The sequence below is a fragment of the Mastomys coucha genome, unplaced genomic scaffold (genome assembly GCF_008632895.1).
Source record: "Mastomys coucha isolate ucsf_1 unplaced genomic scaffold, UCSF_Mcou_1 pScaffold22, whole genome shotgun sequence".
In the NCBI taxonomy this organism is placed as follows: Eukaryota; Metazoa; Chordata; class Mammalia; order Rodentia; family Muridae; genus Mastomys; species Mastomys coucha.
This window is the reverse complement of record NW_022196905.1, coordinates 33014653-33035872: the sequence shown is the minus strand read 5'-3', so window position 1 is coordinate 33035872 and position 21220 is coordinate 33014653. Positions and strand designations below refer to the sequence as shown.

At 46.7% G+C, this 21220-nt stretch overlaps 1 protein-coding gene across 2 annotated transcripts in view; it reads left to right on the top strand.

Annotated features, from left to right (window-relative positions):
• Positions 1–12326: 12326 nt before the first annotated feature.
• Znf518b (zinc finger protein 518B) overlaps positions 12327–21220 on the top strand; it is a 16238-nt gene continuing 7344 nt past the window's right edge. For both annotated transcript variants that reach the window (XR_004110449.1, XM_031341965.1), the window contains exons 1-2: positions 12327–12469; positions 14336–14625. The gene's annotated coding sequence lies outside the window, so the exon portion shown is untranslated. The remainder of the gene's footprint in view (positions 12470–14335; positions 14626–21220) is intronic.

Here is a 21220-nt window from a genome sequence, read left to right as displayed (position 1 = left end):
AACAGGAAAATTAGTAAAACCAAGTTGTTTCTAATAACAAAATTGATAAACCTTTCGCTGAAGACAATGGGAGAGCTCTGAACAGAAAGCAGAAAAGTCACAGGGAACATGACAAGTCATGCTACAGAAATGGGAGTCCTGAGAGGGCTCACGTTCTGATTTCCCTCTTATGAAGCCACCAGGATGCAGTCATGGTTTCATGCCTATATTAGAGTCCTCTAGAGCAATGGTTCTCAACCTTCCTAATGCTGCAAGTCTTTAATACAGTTACTCATGTCGGGGTGACCCCCACACACTTCACAACTGGAATTTTGCTACTATTAGGAATCATGGTGTAAATATCTGATATGCAGAATATCTCTGAAACAGCCCTGTGAGAGGGTTGGTTGAACTCCCAAAAGTGTTGCAACGCACAGATTCAGAACTGCTGCTCCAGACTAACAAAACTGATAAAAAAAAAAAAAAACTAATGAACATTTATAAAGGGGATTTATTAGAATGGCTTATAAGTTGCCGTCCAGCTAGTCCAACAATGCTGCGTACTAAAGGGAGTTCCAAGAATCCAGTCGGTTTTCAGGCTAACGCCTCAGCTGGTCTTGATTACTCACTGGAATCCTGAGGAAGTATGCCCCAAGGCTAGTGAGAATGAGAGTGAGAGCAAGCCGGCTAAGATAGCAAACTTCCTTCTTCCACGCCCTTTATACAGGCTCCCAGATTGAAGGTGCATCTTGCAACTCAAAACACCCAGATTAAAAGTGGGTCTTCTCACTTCAAATGGTTTAAAAAAATAAAATAATAAAATAAAAAGATCCTCAGAGGTGTATTTTTAGCTGCTTGGGTTTTGTTTGTTTGTTTTTTGTTTTGTTTTGAGACAGGGTTTCTCTGTGTAGCCCTGGCTGTCCTGGTACTCACTCTATAGACCAGGCTGGCCTCGAACTCAGAAATCCAACTGCCTCTGCCTCCCAAGTGCTGGGATTAAAGGTGTGCGCCACCACTGCCCGGCTAGCTGCTTGGGTTTTAGTTAATTCCAGATGTAATCGAGTTGACACTCAAGAATGGCTATCACAACACTTTAATGACCTTGTCTAATTTGAATCGCCTCCCAGGGACTGCCACTTTTAAACGCCATAGGTATGTGTCTAACTCCTTAATACACGACAATGAGTATTAAACTCCACACCTAGCTACAGCAAAGACACATCTAGAGATCTGAAGACAGAGCAGACATCAGACATGTCGGTTCTAGGAGCAGTTCAGCCAGAGAGAATAGCTAATTGAAGGGTATAACAGCCTGTGGCAGACACATGCCAAACAAACTCACACACCAACCTAGAGAACAGGATGTGAGCCTTCTCTCACCTGTCCAGATGTTCTGAATCTCTCTCTCACATACACGTATTACACACACGTGCCACACACACTCCCTACGTTGCATACAGTCCTGCTGCCCCTTTCTCTTCTCTCCTTTTTTTGTTCCCAGTAACACACCTTTTCTAGGATGACTAACCTTTCCCAGCTTGCCTAAGATTTCTCCCAGTTTCAGTACTGAAGTCTAGTATATGAGATGTCCTTGAATCCCAGACAGCCAGAGTCAGTGGTCGCCAGCTTCCAATACTACTATTTGTGGTATATTCCCTGGCTTTCTGATCCAGAACACAAGTTTGAGCAGGATCGTGATGATTGATTCTAGATTAGTCCAAATGTCTCAATGGGTCCTTGGCACACAGTAGGCACTCTATAAATATTAAATGAATGAATAGGGGGTAGGAGAGTAAAAGAAAGATCAGAAAAGTGACATGAACCAAGTCATGTGGAAGTTTGCAGCCACTGTGAAGAGTCTGAACTCTATTTGAGTAGGGTGGGAGACTCCTGGAGGGATGCAGACACAGCAAACTTCAGCCTTTTGGAGACGACTCTCAAGAGAAGTCACTCAGAAGTCCTTGAATAAACTAGCAGGTAAGCCATCTCAGGCTAGGGCTCAGCAGCAAAGGGGAGAAGTCGCCACGTTTCCAATGTGACATCTACTAAGGGCAGCACCAAAAACATTACAAAGGATGAATATGGGATCTATCCCCAGGAGGGAGAGTCTGCAGGTAGCTTTGATGCATAGGCACGGCTTGCTTAGAGACAAAAGGATTGGAGCTGGGCATGTCACACTTTATGGTTAGAGACAAATGGATTCTCTGCTGTCCTGCAGCCCCTCAGCCTGGCACTTGCACCAAGCACTAGGGCAAGCTGCCCATCTTCAGCAGTACCCTTGCTGGTTGCTTTCCCACTTTGCTGAGAATTAAAACTTACTGGTAAAAATGACCCAGCGATAATTAAAGAAGATGCCAAATCAAATCAGCAGTCCTTTAGCCCCTGTCTTGAGAGGTTAAAAACCTGTGTCCTATAGAGAATAGATGTCCAAGAATCTCCAAGAAAAATTGAGTTATAAAAGAGGCCATTGGCAAATGGGGTGCAAGCCAATGCTGTCTTAGAACTTATTTTTTTGAAAGATTTATTTATTTATTATATGTGAGTACATGTAGTTGTCTTCAGACACTCAAGAAGAGGGCATCAAATCTCACTACAGATGATTGTGAGCCACCATGTGGTTGCTGGGATTTGAACTCAGGACCTTTGGAAGAGCAGTCAGTGCTCTTAACCACTGAGTTATCTCTTCAGCCCCTGAACTTCTTATTTTTTAAAACAGGGTTTTTAGCTCTGGCTGTCCTTAAACTCACTATATAAATAAGGCTGGCCTTTAACTCACAGAGATCCACTTGCTTCTGCTTCCTGGAATTAAAGACATGTACTACTATGCCTGTCCTAGAACAAGTTTTTTGTTTTGTTTTGTTTTGTTTTGCTGTTTTGTTTTGTTTTTTGAGACAGGGTTTCTCTGCATAATCCAGGCTGTTCTGGAACTGTTCTGTTCTGGCTGTTCTGTTCTGCATATATAATGCATATATAATATAATCTGTAGACCAGGCTGGCCTCGAACTCAGAAATACTCCTGCCTTGCCTCCCAAGTGCTGGGATTAAAGGCGTGTGCCACCACTGCCCAGCATGAACAAATTTTAAAATACAAAGCCACTATATATAAAAAGTAGTAGAAAATCCACAAGCAAGAAACTGAGGAGTAAAAAAGAGTACTACATGTCAGAGGGAGCGGAGGTTCCATTTAAATAAACATGTCTGGAATGACTGACTACCAATAATGGGGAAGAGAAGGCAGCTTCCCTTTCATCTATAGAATACTTTGTGACACTATACATATGTGTGTGTGTGTAAATATATGTATACATATAATGCATATATAATTATAAAAAATATATAGCAATAGGAAATGCTAATAGGTGTAGCTGAATGATAGAGCACTAAGATCCTAGGTTCGATGTCCAGAACAGGAAAGAGAAGTGGTAAGGGGAGATGGATGGTAGGTGAAGAAGAAGCCTGAGAAAATGTTCCTTTCCTGGAAAATGCCTCTGGCATTTGTATCACTGGCGTGTGTGCTGCAGGAGACATTTCAAGCAAGACAGGAAACTCAAAAAGGGAGTGTTTGAAATTCAACATAAAAGACAATAAGCACAGTCAGAAGACAAGAGCAGACTGGAGGGAATATGTGAAGCATGGATGTAAGATGAATGGCCCCGGTATTACACACACACACACACACACACACACACACACACACACACACACACGATGTGGTGGTTTGAATATGCTTGGCCCATGGAATGTAGCACTATTAGGAGGTGTAGCCTTGTTAGAGGAAGTGTGTCACTGTGGATTCAGAGCTTTGAGCTCTCATATATATGCCCAAGCCTGGCCAATGTGATCCAGATTCTCCTCCAGGCTGCCTGCAGAAGACAGTCTCCTGGCTGCCTTTGGATCAAGATGTAGAACTCTTGGCTCCTCCAGCATCATGTCTGCCTGAATGCTGCCATGTTTTCTGCCATGATGATATGGCTCTACTGGTGTTAACTCAACAAGTGTTAACAAGTTCAGGAGATGGGTTGGGGAGTGGGGGTTAGGGAGCTGGTAGGCTATAAGTTTGTTCTAACAGTGGGCATTAGAATTATTGCAACTATATGGAAATTAATCTGACAAATCTCCTAAAATTAAAATATATGTATCCTCTTACAATTTCTACTTCTGAAAAGTTAATCCATAAAAATCAAGATGTATAAAATTAAAATTGGAGTTACCAAAGTAGGAAGAATACAGAGTGATGTTTTGGTTACTTTGCTCATCACAGAGACCACACATGTGGTGAAAAGCAACTTCCAGGAGAAAAGTTTGGGCTCGTGGTTCAAGAAGTAAAGTCTATCATGGCAGAGAAACCACGGAGGTAGGGGACATGAGATGGTTAGTCATAATGTTTCTAGTCAGGAAGTAGAGAAGCTTGAAGGCAGTGCACGGAGCCTGGTGGGATATACCAGGCTCTAACACATGACACCAGCTCTGTTCCTAACTGAAGACAAATCACATCATGCTGTTCTGTGATCTGGGAGGTGTCTAGCAAATCTCCCTCACTTACAAAGAGCTATATACACAGGGGCAGAGTAGAGCTCTGTTTTTTATGCTGGATGACGAGGCAGGGCTGCTGCCACAGGCCTGAGGACAGTACTGCTATACCAAAGATAATAGAGCACAAGGACAAACCAACCTGTAACTGGGTGCTAGTCTCATATCTCTAGCTAGTCACTGCCGGGTTCCCCTGTCAACAGGCTCCTGACAGATAGGATCAGTTATTATTAACACTGGATTTGATGTTTTCTGTGTATTGTTAGAGTATTGTTCTGTGTATTGTGTATTGTTAAACCTTAATGAGGAAAAAACTGATTCAGTCCATGCTCAGAATATATCTTCAATCATGAATGGGCATACACATTTAAGGGGGTTGTATGAACATGTGGAGTTCCTTGTTCACAACTTTATACCTAATAGCAGCTTATGTCTCACCGAAGTTAAGTTGTAAGGAGATGACCAGTGTGTGGCAGGTGACAGTTAGCCTACATCATAGTAACTCTGTGGTTAGCGGGTGGGAGGCCTCTGGCACCTTCCACCCTGTGGCTCTGCTATCCTCACCAACTGAGATGGCACTTCACAGTCTGGTGTGGCTGTTCCAGATCTAGCTGACACCTACATCTGCATCCCTTCATCTAAGCCAACAAAATGGGGAAAGGAACAAAGCAACGCATGTCCATCCCATGAAGAACATTCTCCATTCACTCCCTACTCACTAGACCTTAGTGACATGACCATGCCTCACGCCGAGCAAGACTGGCATTTAGAGTCTCATTCTGAGAAGCTGTGTGCTAAGCATGAAACTGGAGCAGGATCCAGAAATAAAGAGATACAGATCTGGAGGAAGGACCAACAGACTCTGTTTCCAACGTTACCTGAAACTGATTGTTTGTTGGGCTGATGGGCAAACTGTGGATAATTTATAGTATTCCAAAGGGGGCTGATACCCTTATGCCCAAGGTGAGAATGCAGCTTGATGTGAATATAGCCATCTTGGTTGTGAGCATCACCTACCTGTTGCCCACCTAGCGAGTTACAAACTCTACAAAAATAAACAAAGTCCTTAAAACAATGCAGCAGTTTGTGACACCCAGAGCTGTTTCTTGTTCTCTTCTTTTTTTCTTTTTATTTATGTTTCTCTTATGTAGTACATCCCTTATATTATACAGTTTCACTTCCCACCTCTCCTCACAGCCTCTCCATCTTCCCTCTCCCCTAGATACACTCCTCTTCCATTTTCTCTCAGAGAAGATCAGGCTTCCCAAGGACATCAATCAAACATGGCATAAGAATTTGTAATAAGGGGGCTGGGGAGATGGCTCAGTGGGTAAGAGCACTGACTGCTCTTCCAAAGGTCCTGAGTTCAAATCCCAGCAACCACTAGGCCCCTCCCCTTATGTCAAGGCTAAATAAGGCAACCCAGTAGGAGGAAAAGAATCAGAGACAGCCCCCACTGTTCGGAATTCTGAAAGAGCTACACAATCATAACGTATATGCAAAAGACCTAGGTCAGACTTATACAGGCTTCCAGATTGTCCGCTCAGTCTCTGTGAGCCCCTACGAGGCCCTAGCAGCTTCTTAACTAGCCACTAATATGGTAACAGTCTTTAGAAGGGCTCTGGCTGCTATGGGTGGCTTTCGTGTATCTTAGCATATGAAGCATCTCCTTCCGCCTCAGGCTGGAGTGGTCGACCCTTCTGTCTCTAAGTCCCTAGAAAACAGTAGTGAAATCTCTTTGCTTTGGTACTTTTCACCTTTGGACACCTGCCCTCATACAAAGGGTCTCCAAAACTAGCTAGCTGTGGGGTTCCATTAGGGAAGAAGAGGAGTGCAGTCACTGAAAGAAACTTGGCAGCTGCCAACACAATCACAGACACTAAAGTCTCATCGGGACAGAAGTGATAAGCTCTTATGTAAAGTTTATGCTAAAACGTTTGTGACCACCAAACCCGGGAACTTATCACAGAACGTCTCTCCGTCCCCTGTGGAGGTTTTCCTCTCCTCCATCTCATCTCCAGCCTCTGACCTTCCCTCGGAAGTTACCTCAGATTCCTAGGAATGGCTTTGCACAAGAAGTTAACCTTCTCAGCTAAGGAATGGGAAGTGAGGGCCCCAGGTCTTCAATCTTACTTTCTCCTCCAGAGGCCTTTTCTAGCCCTGCTACTGAAGAGGTTTTCCATCTACCCTGCTGGACTCTGTTAAGTAAACAGATGGTCCAAATAGTTTGTGTTGGCTAGTCTTACATCAACTCTACAGAAGCTAAGTTATCTGAAAGGAGGGAAGGAACATCAACTGAGAAAATGCCTCCATAAGATGCAGGTACAAGGCAATCTGTTAGTGATTGATGTGGGAGGGCCCAGCTCATGGTGTGTGGTGATGTCCCTGGTATGGTGGTCCCGAGTCCTATAAAAAAGCGAGCTGAGCAAGCCATGGGGAACAAGCCAGTAAGCAGCACCCTTCCATGGCCTCTCCATCGGCTCCTACCCCCCAGGTTCCTGCCCTGCTTGAATTCCTGTCCTGACTTCCTTCAGAGATGAACATTGATGTAGAAGTATAAGCCAAATATAAGCCCTTTCCTCCCAAGTTACTTTGCTTATGGTGTTTTATCACAGCAATAGTAACCGTAAGCCATGGCTCTTGAGGGGGCTTCCAATAAACGAGAAAGATAAATTCTAGTGTCATGAAATTGGTCGTTTCAATCATGAATAACATGGAACACAGGATGTGAAGGTGGGGACAGGGCAGGATGATGGTTTAGCAAAGCCTCTGAAAAGGAGATGTTAGGGTTGGAAGGACAAAGGTGAAGCAAGTCAGAGGCCTCCAGGGCCGGGTAACAGGAGTGTAAGTCTGGTGCCCAGTAGTGCGAGGTGGGGAGGGGGGAGGAGGGGGCGGGAGAGGCGGCAGCAGGAAAGCGAACCTACAGGATAAGAAGGGCAGAGTAAGAACTGACTTGATAGGTCCGTCCCTAAAACTGCAGGGTCCTGGAACGACAGGTAGGCAGAGGGACTTAGCCTCTTAGCTCTGTAGAAGGACCACACTGGATGCAGGATCCATGACCGGAGAGGAAGCCTGGGGATAAGATCTTCCTGCAGCCTTGGCCTAGGGCCCCGCCCCACTCCCTACTCCGCCCAGCTCCTGCATCTCTACAGTCTTAGCCACAAGTGACTGTGCTGACTGTCTAAAGCCCATGAAGTGGGCAGATTTCACTGAGTTTCTATAAACACCATGACCATCGTTACCCTGGCGCGCATGCTCCTTGACTTCTGGACCTACATCCCCTTTAGCACCTATTCAAGTAGGGCCCCTGTAACCCACCATGTTTCACATATCCTTGTTCTAAAGAATGCTGATGACGCTGGTATTCCTGCCCTGGAAGCCACTGTGTCGGTCACCAAGGTAGATTCTGCGGCTTCCGGGAACAAAACAGACCTTATCTTCGAGGAGCTCAGCCCAGAGTCAGTAGTTTCGGTCTTACAGAAGCTGGCCCTGAGAACTCATCGCATGCTCTCTGGATAGCATGCCAACCTGGATCTGGAGAGAGCCACAGGAGCTCTTCCAAACAGTCCTGGGTTATCCCCAAGCGATGCACGCTCAGCTTCCAGGACCTTGGAAAAACTAAAGCCACGTGACTCGTCCCCAGCACGGACTTGGGAGAAGAGACAGAGGGGTCTCTGGCTGGGATCCTCTTAGCAGGTGGCGGCTGGGCGGCTGGGTAAGTAGCTGATGGATCTCTACAGCTAGGAGCCAGGAGCGCAGGCTCTGCAACGACGTCCCAGGCCACCAGCAGTACTGCACGAGCTTCACCGGATCGTCTACCCGTCGCGCACGCCTGTTACGACTTTCACTGCACGCTCCAGCAGCTCCAGGAGTTGAGTCTTTAAATGCTCTCAGAGACTGACACCCCACGTCCCAGCGGGAAAAGGCGGCAGGAAGGTGGTCTTACGCATCCGACGCCTGAACATCCCCAAGGGAATCTGCTCCTAGGAACTTCTCAAAGACCCGAGCTAACTTGCCCAGGGTCACATAGCTGGGAACAGAGTCTACAGTTTCCATTGCCCGCTCCTACGACTTCGAGAAGAGCGGCTACCACTGAGTACTTAGGTCTGTAGTGTGCCAATTTAAGGACCCTGGGCGAAAGAGCCTTTGTATCTCTTTCACAGGTGAGTAAAACTAGAAAATAAGCTACTAGAAATGTGTCGAGTTTTTTGAAAAAGGTGGGGCAGGCCGTTCCCGTGGGTCTAGGATTTCTGCAGTTTTAAAGCATCTGAGATTTATGGTGTCTCCATGGAAACGCTAGTGTGACTACTCCAGTCTGTGTGCAAGAGACTGGCTCTTTTCTAAGGGACACTGGGGAGTTAATCGTGTAGTATTCAGGGGTGTTAGAGGCCACTAGAGAAAATTAAACTGGCTGGTGTGGTGTGTAGTGAAGAAATACAGAGGTAGGGCAAGGCTCACAGGATGCAAAGGCTCATGGATGCCCCCCAGGACCATGTGTTCTTGGCAGAGTTCAAAGAACTCCTGAAGGCAGGGCTCTCAAGGGCCTCCAAGAGCTAAATCATACTATTCTTCCTTCTCCTCCCCAAACATCCACAACTCCTGTCCCCCTTTTCAGAGCCTTAGTGCATGCTCTTCCCGCTGCTGCTAAGGTCTCTCCTCATTCGCAGACCACCAGAACTACTCGTTCAGGAGCCATCTGCAGCCCCCAAGGACACCTGTCCTGCTTCACACTCTTTCCAACCCAACTACCCAGTTTCCTTTGCCCTTGGCATAGACCATTACGGTAAAGGTTTGTGCAGCCACAACCCTGCCCAAAGGGAATATCAGCCAGCCTCCTCTGGCTGCAATTCTCAGCTCTTAACATCCAAAGACTGGCTCATCCACAGCTCTCCTACAGCTGGGGCAGTTACAACAGGAAGGCTGGTTGTTTCTGAATGCTGGGTGACAGAAGTCTGATCAGCCTTTCTGGAGGTTAGTAGGTGTGTGGAGGGTGTGGTGGCATTTACCTCTAATCCCAGCACTTGACAGGCAAAGGCACCTGGTGTCCCCGAGTTGGAGGCCAGCCTGGTCTACACATTGAATTCCAGGCTAGCTTGTGCTACGTGGAGACTGTCTCAAGCAAAACAAGTCTGATCGCATCAAGCTGTCAGCAGGGCCATGCTCTCTTCCAAACTTTAAAGAGAAGTGGATCCATTCTGGCTTTTGCAGCTTCTGATCACCATTGCTGGTTTAAATGGCTATGTAACCCATCTCTGCCTGCTTTCAATGCTGTCTTCTGGGTATGGATACTTTCCTGGCATCTCATTCCTCTTGTCTTCTTCCAAGGACACCTGTCATATTGGTCAAAGGCCCACCCTAATGACCTTATTTTAATGTGGTTTCCTGCAGAAAGACTATTTCCCAATAAGGCCACATTCATTCATGACAGAGGACTTCACCATCTTTCTGTGGAACATAATTCAGTCCACCTCAGAAGAGATCTTAAACAAAAAAGACCTTGGGTAAAGTATTCTAGAGAGTGGGGAAGAGGCAGGCTGTGAATGACAAGCATCAGAAGGGTGCACTTTAGAATTTCTGATTAACTCTTTCCTGCTCACCATCAAAAAGACCCCGGAGGAGCAACACTTCAACCTTCGTGGTTTCATGAATCCTAGTCTATATGCCTGCCTGGCCCTTTCCCAGGCTGCAAATATCCCTTCTCTGCACTTATCCTCACCACACTAGGGATTCTGAGAATTCTCACCAGTCAGGGACTGTGACAGTCTAGAGCAGTGGTTCTCAACCTTCCTAATGCTGTGACCCTTTAATACCGTTCCTCATGTTCTGGTGACCCCAGCCATACAATTAGTTTAGGGCTACTTCACACCTGCAATTTTGCTATTTCTGTTATGAGCTGTGATGTAAATATCTGATATGAAACCCCCAAAGGGGTCAATACCCACAGGTTAAGAACCACTGGTCCAGACTATCTTGTTGAACACAGACAGCTGCCTGTGGAGAAGGTCCTACTATTAACTGAATCTTGCATGAGAAACCAGGGTTCCAGTAGGCTAGGGAGCAGGCCCATAGTAACTCTATCTCCACAGAAGCTTCCAGACAATCCAAAAGCAACCTTCTGTCAATTCTGTGGCTGAAGAAGGTGGGACTGTGATGTATGGGTGGGAATGGAAAGGAGACACAACACTTCGAGCTAAAAACTCTCTAACTCTGAGACTCCTGGTTCTCCAATGTATAACTGGCTTTCCTGAGTGGGTTCTTGTATCACTAGAAGTTCTCAGGCATGACCAGAACACATTCCCAATGTTCTACTCATCATTAGCCTACTCTTGAGGGAGACTCTGAACTTTGAACCTATTTGTTTTCATTCCCTGAGAGTGTGTCCTTTAGTTTATTTAGCAGGAGAAAGAGAAAAGAGGAATAGTGTCATAGTTTGAATATACTTAGCCCATGGAGTAGCACTATTTGGACTTGTGGCCTTGTTGGAGTAGGTGTGTTACTATGGGTGTGAGCTTAAGACTCCAACTCTAGCTGCCTAGAAGTCAGTATTTTGCTAGCAGCCTTCAGATGAAGATGTAGAACTCTCAGCTCAACTTGTACCATGCCCGTCTGGATGCTGCCATGTTCCCATTTTGATGATAATGGACTGAACCTCTGAACCTGTAAGCCAGCCCCAATTAAATGTTGTTCTTATAATAGTTCTTATAATAAAATAGTTCTGTTCACAGCAGTAAAACCCTTAGACAGGTAGATAATTTATCAGGGTGCGGTCAAAGGCATTGTCTCACAAGAGCAAGGCAAAGACTCCCTGCCCAGACTTTCTATGTCCAGTACCTGCTCTTTCAGGGGCTGGAGGCTCGCCCAACAGCTGGCGTTGTGACTACCTGTTCTTCCCAAACTCCATTCATCCAGGTTGGCTTTTTCCTCCCAACATACAACTGATATCTAGGAGCTGATCTTTGCCACCCAGAGAAAGGAACTGGAGTCCAGTCTTGGCTTCTCTTCTTTGCAGAGCTTTAAAGGAAACTTCTGCCTATTGTCCATGAAGGATCTGCACTTCACAGTGACGTTGCTCCCATGCAACCATCTGTCCTTGCTGAGGGGCAGTTTTATTTTTGTGAGAAGCAGCATCAAAGTCACTCATATGATTCCCTTCTTCCCTCAGAGTGGAACTATTTTAGGACTGTCTTTTATCCAGTAGACTGTAGGTATGGGCCTAATGTGAAAGGGGGCCATTTTACCTGCAGACATTGAAACTTAGGAGGTAGACACAAACTCCCGCACTGAATGAGCCCATAGCATCTTCTGACTGTCTCTCCACCAAGCCTTTCCCTGCTGACTGTCAACAACGTGCACGAGATGAGGCCTTAGACTTCAAACACGATCTTCCTTAGCCTTAGAAATGACTGCGTCGAAGCTTCCATGCCCAAAGCCCAGCAGCTAGCTGTCTCCAAACCTAGGGCTGCAGGCCCATCATCTTCACTAGGGCGCCCCAAGAAGCTGCGATGGCTGAAGACTTGAGCCCCTTTGTTGTCGCTTCACTTACTTACTGTAGAACTCCAAGCTCCTTGAGGGCAAGCACCAAATCCACCCTCAGCAGGACCCAAGAGGGCCAGGCGCCCCTGGATATTCCATGGAACCCAAAGAGAAGCGCACTCAGTTCTTTGCACAGGAAGGCGCAGAGCCTGCAGGACGGAGCGATGCAGACCCGGCACTTCGTGGGTGCGAACGCCCCAAACTAAGAGCCCACAGCCCAGGGACAGTGAAGGGGCAACCTCGGGCGCCCGCCTCTCCGCCGCAGTCGCGCCGCATTGCGCACGCGCGCCGCCGGCCCGACTCCGCCCCCCCCGGGTAGGGACCTACAGCGGGCGCGGCGGCGGCGGCGGTCTGCGGGCGGTAGCCGGCGGTCTAGATGCCTGTCCGTCCGCTGGGATCTGGGACCGTGCGGCGCCGCGGCGTCCGGGTGAGTGGTGGTGCGGGGCGGTAGGGACCTGGGGCGGGCGCGGCCGGGTGTGGCTCCACGATTCCGCGTGCGCGCCTCCGGGCTAGGGCGGATCGGGTTGGAGACCCACGGCCCACCCTGCGGCCTTTGTGCAGCGCCGGCTCAGCCCCGCGACTCGTCGCGCCGGGCGGTTGAGCCGGCTTTTTAAATGATGCCTCGGCCCCGAGCAGGAAGTGTCGTCAGGAGGCCATTTTTAAAGCCTCTCGGCCTCCGAAGCCGGCTTGACGCGGCTTTGGCTTTCAACGTTTGGAAGACACCCCATCTGTGACCGGCCGGCCCTGAGGGGACGCGACGGGGCGGCTCTCGCACTCGCACCTCGCTCAGCGCCTGAAGGCGTCCTGGCCTCGCCCGGGAGAGCGTGCATCCCTGTGAGCGCGCCAACAATAAACTTGAAGACCACGCTGGCATTGTCTTTGGAGCGGGTGTCGGGGTGGGCCTGCCCACAGAAGACCTGATTCTGGGTGGGATGAGTCTTGATGTCACCTTTTGCAGGCCAGCTCCATCGCAGCCTTTGAGTTTGATCTTGTTGCCTGGAGTTAAGAGATTGGGTGCAGATTAAGGCTAGGGAAAGGGTGCAGGAGAGGAGAAAGGAACCAATGCAAAGTTTATGACCCGAAAAGAGAAAACCAAAAGATCGGAAAAATCGACCTCCTCTTATGTTTGTTGGGTATTTGACCTACCCCCATTAAACTACTTGTGCTATTAAAAAATAGGATACCAACAATATTTTATCATTTTTTAAAAAGTGAACCATCAAGCACGTTGAACTATTGAAAAACAGCCTACCAACCCAAACTCAATGTTGTGTTTGAGGTCTTAAAACATTTCACCTTAAGTTTAGAGTTGAAATCACCTTCGAAGAAAATTCCCTGAGCACCAGTAGCTTGCAACACTTGCTACAGAAGAGCAGCCAGCTAGCTTGGGAAGCTGTCTCAGTCCCTCTAAGTCACACATACAAAGTTAAGCTCAGTCCAGGACTATACAGGAGAGCATGCCTATGCCAAGGATTCTGGAAGCCCAGAAATATTTATACACTTGGAGTGCCATATTCAGCTTTTTAAATTGTAGGCATTATCCTTATCGAATTCATGCATCTATTTAAAAATATGTTTTACCTTGGATCTGTTATGTTAGCCCTGGCAGGGCCGTTTGATGTAACCGGCCCTGTTATGCTGGTGGCTGCTGAAGAGTAAAGGAGAGCTTTGTCTCCTCTACTTGCTTCCTCTGAGATGTCACTCATTAATTTCCAGCCCTCTTAAAGAAAGCTGTACTTTCTTGTCTATCTGCCTGTAAGTAAGAGGGTCTGAGAGAGGGTTTGTGCAAGAGGCAGAACAAAGAACAGGTTAATAATTGTCACTTCGAAGCCTGCCATTTTCTTCAGCCATTCCTGTGTATCCTCTGAGCCAGTGCAATGGCGGCCCTTTCATGGCCAAGTCTGCTGAAATGGTGGTAAGTGGGGTCCTCTCCAGTGAGGCTTTTCCCTGCCTTCACTGTTCCTAAACTGCACGCTGTTGCTCCCCAGCAAACCCAGCGGCCTGCAGGAAAGTGGCTGGAGACTATCTAATCCATTCCTGGGTGGAAGTGGGAGGCATGGGATAGCCTGGGAAGGATTCTGAATCGTCACATGGCCCACGGTAGCAAGGGAGCCATCCATTTCATTTAGGTTCCTTTAGGTTCTTAGGAACCCCTCCTTTTTAAGCTTAGACGGGCTGCCATTGAGAAGCGTTTTGAAGGTTGATTGGTCTTGTCTTTTCTACAGTAAATGTATCCAAGAGACCACATCTTGCAGATCGCAGACTTACACCCAAGTGTCTGACTCTGTTGCAGGCCTCTTGACCGCAGCCCTGGCTTCTGAGCGTGGATGTCTACACCACAGCCTGAAGTCCTGAGACCTGTGGCTAGTAAGGCCTGAAAGAAAAGGAAGAGGCACAGGGGCTTGCCACACTCTTGACTTCTGAACTTGGAAGAGCAGTGCCCAAGAGGCCAGGAATCCTGGCCGTGACCTCAGCTCGCAAGACGGAGTTTTAACTGGACACTGCCTGCCACCACTTTCCGCCTCAGTGTGACCTAGAAAAGCCACAGTACCATCTCCAGGCCCTTCGTTTTAAAGGAAGCAGGTAACTGAAGTTTCGTTTCAAAGCGTGTCTAGGATCATGTTAGCCTGCTCCCCCAGGCACCCTTCATGACTAAGGCCAAGGTGCTGTAGCATCAGCAATCAGCCAGCAATTGAGAGCGCCCGGTGGGCTTCCTGATGACAGGATCCACATTGAATTTGCCCATTTACTTCTGGCTCTATTCAGATTCCTTAGGGACAGCATCCCATACAGGGATGGCAGTTCTCATCTGCACTGCTTGTACTTAGCCATGCCCAGAAACTGACGGGAGAGCAGGGACATTTGGATTGCTGAGATCTCTACCTCTCAAAGACCTTGGTATTCCCAAGGTAGTGCTGCTGGTCAGTGGCGAGGCCTTGACTCTTACATGTCTAGGCACCTCACTACTCCAAAGACAGTGGCCTATCCCCACCTCCAGTATGAGGTCTACAAAGTGACAATTTTTCTTGCCATCCCCACACTTTTCCTGAACCTGTAATTTAAGTGGCTCCCAACCTAAGTCACATACAAGAATCATTTTTGAAGCCTTGCAGACTCGTGTATGGATTCTGCTCTGCCACCACATCAATTAAACCCCAGTCTGTGAGAAGGGGGACCCAGGCGGCAGCATTCCAAAGCCTCTAAGTAGCTTCCTATAAACATCGTTGGCTTATCCACACCATATTTCTCTTAATACAGCCAAGGCCAGTGTTCCCCATTGTAGATGGAAGATTGCTTCTCTTTTATTAAACTAGTCTACAAATTTGGGAGGTTTTCTTTGAGGCCAAAAGGGGCATGAGGGAAATACAAAACTGTGTTCATACTAAATATCTTCAGAGACCTTGGAGCCCTTTGAATGTTTCAAATCTGAAATTTGTACCTACCATTTGTAATACCCCTTGGTTATGTTTGTGTGTACGCGAGCCCATGGGCACATGTGTGCACACATACACTCGTGTGTCCTATTGAATGCTCATAATCAAATTTGCTCATTAATGTTATTTTTCACATTTAAATAACAAGCCTTGAACTTGAAGGATTTCATTCAGCCTTAGTCTTACTCTTTCCTTTCTTATAAACTATTGGGAGAAGTGGCTCATAAAATAAACCCCTTTTTTTGTTTTTGTCTTTTTGTTTGTTTGGTTGGTTTTTTGGAATAAATCTCTTTCTTTGTTTCCTGGTGTAGAGTTCACTGATGTTCTCTGCAGAGCCACTTTCTCTGTCAACCCTGATTGCTCCTAGCCTCTGAGCAAGTCCTCTGTGTGTGAACCTTTCAGTGAATGCCTCTCGATGGAGCTTTACTGGACACTTACACTGAAAGAAGTCTTACCAAAATGTTGTCATTTCCTGATAAGACGGGCTCTTTTACGAGAACTTGCATTTAGAGTTTCTTTTCTTTCATCCTCGCATCAGCCATGAGGAAATTATCCTTTTTTACTACTGCAGAACCTCAGGCTAAGTTAGGTTAAACGTCTAAAATCACATGGCTAGATAGCTGGCAAGCCAAAGGCCTACCTGCCCTTTGACCCTTGTTTATGGTTTCCCAAGGTCCTGTGTTCCGCACTCTTAAATTGCAGTCCCTGAGAGAGCAGACAGTCTGGTAGATTGTCACCGCCTGTTTTCTGTCGTCCCTGAAACATACCTGCTTTCAGAAAGCAGTGAGACCCTGGGGGTTGTGTGTTTTGTCAGTAGCATTTGGACATGCTTCTTGTCATTAAGGTGACAATCATCCTTAATCATTCCTGAGTGCAAGGTGGTTGGTTTGGCTTGAAGAGCCCACTGAATAACTGACACTACTCGTTTAGGCCTGCTTTCCCAACTGCTCAGTTCTGATTTGTAGTCATGGAAGCACTTGCCAAGGCAATCATTTTATTTAAAGGTCCAGAAGACGATATGCTGTTTGTAAGTCTAATACTGGCATCTTCCCTGTCCAATCTTAGCTATAGGCCACTAGCCATTATAGGCTCAAATAGTGTTAAAAGGGTTCACTGAGGGGGTGGGCAAGATAAGTCATACACAGAAGGAATGTGTAGATACAGCTTGTGAGTGACAGGCACACTGTCCCTTGCCTGTCAGTGAAGAGAGAGAAATCACTTGCCAAAGGACCCAGCCAATAAGAGTTGAAGAGTTAAGCTTCCAGCAGATTCGTTTGTTTTTCTTGGGTTCAGAAGCAAAATCCTTGCCCCAGTGTAATGGATGTGGGCAGAGCCATGGCAAAGGGAGGAGACCTGGACCAGAATGCCTACAAAAAACTGTTTGATTTTGCTTCCCAGTCAAAAAAGATAGAGTCGGTCATCTGTCATGTTCAACCGTGGGTATGATACAGTGTCCAGCCATGTTCTTTCCTCATTGACATGGAGAGGGAGCATTGGCTACAGGCTTGTTGCATAATGTGACTGTGCTTCCAGAAAGAGAGTGGGGAAAGGTAGCCTGGTTTAATAGCTAACACATAAAGCCTAGGGTCATGTGCATCCAGCAGTGTCTTTTTCTCCCAAGGTAACTAACTCTTGCTCTGTTATGGCTGAAGCTGGCAAATAGTTTCTACCTGGGTCAGTCTTGACTGTACAATCAAATACACAGTATTTAAATGTAAAGGGAGACTCAGCTATGTTCTAGAAAGAGCCATGACCAGACAGCTGAGAAACCAATGCTTGGCATATTTTCTTTATTAAAAATGTAAAGTAACATCTAGTGAGACCTGGTAAAACAACTGCTTTCCTGGTACCTTTCACTGGCATTGTGGTGGTTGCCCTCACTGCCAACCCTGTGCTGTAGGCCAGGGATTAAGCAGTGTGTCCCAGGTCACACACCAGCAAGTGTTGGCACTGCCGTTTAAAATCCTGCATTGTTTCTAGAATGATAATGTGAGAGCTGGTCTTACACGATTGGCTCTTTTTGACCTGTTGAACACTAATAAGCATTTGGAAGCCATATGCTTCCTTCTTAATAATGTGTACAAACTTTCATGTCCTTGACTAGCCTTTAGCGTCAGTGAACTGGATCTTCAAGTTAAATTTTTTTAAATTGTTGTGTTCTTACAATGAGTATGTAAGAAATCAATACAAGTGAGCGCAAAATTAAAAAATTAAAAACACAACACAAAACAAACAAACCTTACCCATAGGATATGCAAGTACACTCCCATCCCCACCTCAATGCCGAGAGTGAGGACACGGCACACAGAACTATTCCTATTGTGTCAGTACATGACAGTTGGCTTTGGCTTTTGCTATAGATAATTCTGTTGTTAAAGAGCTCTTTATATGCTGCTAAGTCATTGATTGTGGAAAACAGACAATATTAAATGTTAAATAGATTCTTCTGGGCCATTAAGTTAACAGTACTGAGCCCTTCTGAGTTATCTAAAAGAAGGAAAAAAATGGCGTCTTGCCCTGGGAGCTGCGGCTGTGGAGGTCGGTGAACTTTGCCACTGATATCTTGGGTGCCTTTGGTGTTAAGTACATCCATGTTCAGCCCTCTGTTTGCAGTATCTTATGTCATCCTTGGCCCTCAGTCCATTGATAAGTAACTTGCCAAAAGGATTCAGCTTTACAGGCAGCTATGTGTGAACCAGACAAAGAACTTGTGTGCAAGGGAAGATGCTCTCATTCAGGTGGGCTGTACCTGAGAAGTATCCCTATGTCCATCTCACCCACAGCCCATCTCCCATGCTGCTGCTGCTGCTTACCTTTCCCTTGGAGTATTAACACTGGGCCTGTGTGCTGCCTGGCACCTAGCCACACAAGTTGCAAAGATCAGCTAGAACTTTAAAGAAGCCCCCTCTTTTCCACCATAAGAGGGGAAGCAGCGATAGTGTGCTGAGGATAGGCTAAAAGCATAGAAGACACTGAAATGGCTTATAGCCTAGATGTCTGGCTTCTCTCTGCAAGGATGGGTGCTGATCAGTCTCGAATCTCAAAGATTCTTAGTTTAAAATACAAGTTGTCTCCAACTTACGATTGTTCCCCTTAGGACTCTGACTTCATGACAATGTACATGTGAGGAGCATTCAGCAGGAATCATACTTCTTTGTTTCTTGATGTTTTATCAAGCCGGCCATATACAGCACAACATTCTTGTGATGTCGAGTGGCTACTGTGACTTGGAGCTGGTGGTCAGCTATGTGGTCACAAGTGTAAGCCATCAATACTGCACCATGAACTGTATTCAAAACGAAATGACTTAGTTATTTTATATAAACTGTCTAGCTGTGTGCTAGCTGATGTAAGCATTCATAGTTGAAAATGGGGGCTATGCTATGTCATGCTGTGCTGTAGGCCAGTGTGTCGAATTTGTATTTCACCTAGGATAGTCTCAGGTTTCAGTGGGTTGTAACCCCCTTGGAAGTTAGGGAGCATATGTAACTGCTTAGATGGTTTTGCAGAGATGGTACCCCCTTGTTCCTCAAACACTCGGAGCTGCCCTGACTGTCTAGGAACACTGCTCCAGGATGCTCTCTGCTTCTTACTGATGGTCGTGACCCTGCTGGCTAAATCTCTTTAAACATTTAAAAGGATTGAGAGCCTCCAAGATGTAAAGGGACCTGGCAAGAACCTGGTAAAAGTGTTTTCCTTCTTGAATCTTTGAGGCTGTGGAGATATGGAAACCTGAAGGGAGCTTTGCAGGTGGGGTTCTTTGGTAACTACTTATAGTTAATGTAGTGAGGCGATCCATTGAAACCATCAATGAGCAAGCTGTCCAGGGCAAGTGCTTCAGTTAGTACACCACCAGCACCCTGCTACCCACGTTATAAGGCTAGGGGGCTGAGGGGGTACATGAGAGCAGCCATTGCCCTGGTGATTGGGAGCAGGTCTCCAGGACAGAACTGAGAACCAGGATCTTCCTGGCAAGAGGAGGAATGTGCGTGTTACTAGCTGGACCCAAGACTGAGTCCTCTGTTTACCTGCAAGTCAAAGTGGAAAGGGAGTTACAGGGAAGCATCTTCATTTTTATTTCAGGGTGAATTGTTGACAGTGAACACATAATTCTGCCTGAAGAGGGAAGAATTGGGGGACTTAGAATAGCCAGTGTTTAAAGGACTCAAATGGGTCTGGAAGCTAGATTTCAACCGCCTGAAGGCTTTTTGTCAGGGTTACCTGGTGCTCTAACTAATGCTGTATTAACAGCCCCCTCTGTCCTGAGAGGGAATACATCTCTGGAATGTCTGTGTTTGCATGGCTCTTAGGTTCCTCCGAGCTTCAGGACCACTGGACATGACCTTTTTATGCCAACTTTAGCCTCCGCATTCTATGGCCCTGTGGTTGTCCAGGCCCTACTTGCACTGAATAGCATCTGCATGAAATTGCTGGGGAGAGCATGTTGAAGATGCCCCTGTTCTTAAAGTATAAAGTCTTATTTCTGAGACAACAGCCTCAGGCTTAGAAACCTAACCCAGGCACTTACCCTACAGATGAGCAAACACATGCACATAGGACACTACTTGAGGTCACATTGTGTATGGCAGGAGTTCTAGGGATCACCCTGTCTCCTTTCACATGTGCCAGTTTAGAGATCTAGGAAGTAAACAGTATGTCTGCTTCAGTATGCATGCCTACTGATGCTCCTGAAAGGCCCCTTTTTGTCTACACCTGGATATAGTGGAGTAGAAAGGCTGGTCTCTGCTGCCAGTTAGGAGCATTCATGTGTCCTGTACAAGTCATGGTCCTCTGGCATACATATATGCTTGAACTTGGAGGGGTCAGACAGCACTGCCACACCCAAGGCCTTTGTCTCCTTTGTGCTGCATTTGGCATCAGGGCTTGGCTACATGCTGGTAGTTGCTTTGGGTGAAGGTTGCCATCATTCACCAGAGCTGGACAAGAAAGAGTAGACTGCCGGTGAAGTCACAGCTTGTCCTTAAGTGTAGGGTCTCCAGTGTTTTTCAAAGCTGCCTTTAAGGGTTTTATACAACATCTGCATGTACAGCAGAGAGGCCTGTGCCCGCCCTGAGGTGACCTTTCAGACTGGCAGACTGGCTTTGGGGAGCTCTTGGCTTGACCATCCTGTGCCAGAAGGAGCTGCCGGTTCTCCCTCACTTTTCCTGCCCATCACCAAACCCTTGAGTGTCTGTCTGTGTGCTTCCTGTCCTGTGGAGACAATCATCCTTGCAGTTCTGTGGCTGCATGAAGTGTCCTTGGTCCTCATTGCTGGATGAAAACTGCTCAAATGATACCAGTTTTATTTGTTTAAGAACATGAAAGACCAGCTTCCAGTAGACTCCTAGCAGGAAGTGTTATTGGGCTCCTAGTTTGTATCTTCTGAGAAAAGTGTCTATATATTATATACTCTCAACCACTATATAACATGTACATGAGAATGGAAGAGCTTACTTGTTCTAGAAGATACCTGTTTCCTTCACCTGTTCTAATCCAAGACATCGTAGCCCACTGGTATACTCTAGTCCTCCCAGATCAACAGCTGGATGCTGTTGTTGGGGTATAAATCAGAGCATATCATTCCATTGAGCCAGTCTCTCTCAGCCCTCTGTCACATAGACAGGAGGAGCCATTGTCCTGTGTCCCATTCTGACCATTCTACAACCCCCATCTCAACTGATTTTCCAAGTGCCCCAGGCCCACTTCCTACAGGTCTTGCCTTCTCTCTGCCTGACACATCCTTT